The 1,785-nt window shown below is 49.5% G+C and overlaps 1 non-coding gene across 1 annotated transcript; it reads left to right on the forward strand.

Annotated features, from left to right (window-relative positions):
- The first annotated feature begins 1,053 nt into the window (after positions 1 to 1,053).
- TRNAF-GAA (transfer RNA phenylalanine (anticodon GAA)) lies at positions 1,054 to 1,126 on the forward strand. Its single transcript has one exon. It is a non-coding gene; the product is annotated as a tRNA-Phe (tRNA).
- The last annotated feature ends 659 nt before the right edge of the window (positions 1,127 to 1,785 follow it).

Genomic DNA, 1,785 nt, shown 5'->3' on the forward strand with positions numbered 1-1,785 from the left:
ATGAAACTCACCTTCTGCATTTCTTTCATTGTTTCTGAAACCCTTTGTAATTCAGACATGCAAAACATCCCATGGAACACCTGAAGAGGAGAAGGCTCAGAGAGATCTCATCAATGTATATAAGTATCTGAAGGGAAGGTGTAAAGAAGATGGAGTCAGGCTTTTCGCAGTGGACAAGTGCAAGGTCCTGCACCTGGGACGGGGCAACCCCCAATATCAATACAGACTAGGGGATGAAGGGATGGAGAGCAGCCTTGTGGAGAAGGACTTGGGGGTACTGGTAGATGAAAAGCTGGACACGAGCCGGCAATGTGTGCTTGCAGCCCAGAAAGCTAACCATATCTTGGGCTGCATCAAAAGAAGCATGGCCAGCAGGTCGAGGGAGGGGATTCTGCCCCTCTGCTGCGCTCTGGTGAGACCTCACCTGGAGTACTGCGTCCAGCTCTGGGGTCCTCAGCACAAGAAGGACATGGACCTGTTGGAGCGGGTCCAGAGCAGGGCCACAAAAATGATCTGAGGGCTGGAGCACCTCTCCTATGAGGCCAGGCTGAGAGAGTTGGGGTTGTTCAGCCTGGAGAAGAGAAGGCTGTGAGGAAATCTTATTGCAACCTTCCAGTACTTAAAGGGGGCCTGTAGGAAGGATGGGGACAAGCTTTTTAGCAAGGCCTGTTGTGACAGAACAAGGAATAATGGATTTAAACTAAAGAAGAATAGATTTAGACTGGACATAAAAAAGAAATTTTTTACAGTGAGGGTGGTCAAGCACTGGCACAGGTTGCCCAGAGAGGCAGTGGAGGCCCCATCCCTGGCAACATTCCAGGTCAGGTTGGATGGGGCTCTGAGCACCCTGATCTGGTTAAAGCTGTCCCTGCTCACTGCAGGGGGTTGGGCTAGATGGCCTCTAAAGGTACCTTCCAAACCAAAGCATTCTATGATTCTATGGTGTCCAGCGACAGGACAAGTATCAGGTGTCCACCAAGCCAGTGTGAACAGTGAAGGTCTGAAAGATCATGGTGTTCCAACAGGTTTTATGAAAATTCATTCCTCAGCAGGGCTGAAGTAGCTCAGTTGGGAGAGCGTTAGACTGAAGATCTAAAGGTCCCTGGTTCAATCCCGGGCTTCAGCAGTGTTTTCCTGTAATGTTTTGTGCCCGGTGCTGGGCTCTCCAATACAAGAGAGATACAGAACTACTGAAGAGAGTCCAGCAGAAGGCCAGGAAGATGATGGAGGGACTGGAGCATCTCTCCTATGAGTTTCCTCATAGAGAGGACACATCTGAGAGAGTTGCTCAGCCGGGAGAAGAAAAGTATCAGGGGGTATCCTATCGATGTATATGAATACCTGAAGGGAGAGTGCAAAGAGGACAGAGGTGGACTCCTTTCAGTGGACCCCAGTGACAGGACAAGAAGCCATGGGCACAAAATGTGACACAGGAGGTTCCCCCTGAACATCAGGAAATACTTTTTGCTGTGCGAGTGACTGAACGCTGGCACAGGTTGCCCAGAAAGATTGTGGAGTCTTCATCCTTGTGGATATTCAAAAGCTGCCTGGACACGGTCCTGGGTAACTGGCTGTTGGTGGCCCTGCTTGAGCAGGGGATTGGACCAGATGACCTGCAGAGGTCCCTTCCAACCTCAACCGTTCTGAGTCTATGACACAGGGACATAGTTTTACAATTCAAGGGCTTCAGCAAAAATAGTGATATTAAAGGTTGTTTTTGTTCCCTCAACTTTCAACTGCCTGTTCCTAGTCTTGTGTCATGTAGTGCCCCGAAAAGAGGTAGTA

This window comes from Pelecanus crispus, chromosome 2, assembly GCF_030463565.1.
Source record: "Pelecanus crispus isolate bPelCri1 chromosome 2, bPelCri1.pri, whole genome shotgun sequence".
Taxonomy (NCBI): Eukaryota; Metazoa; Chordata; class Aves; order Pelecaniformes; family Pelecanidae; genus Pelecanus; species Pelecanus crispus.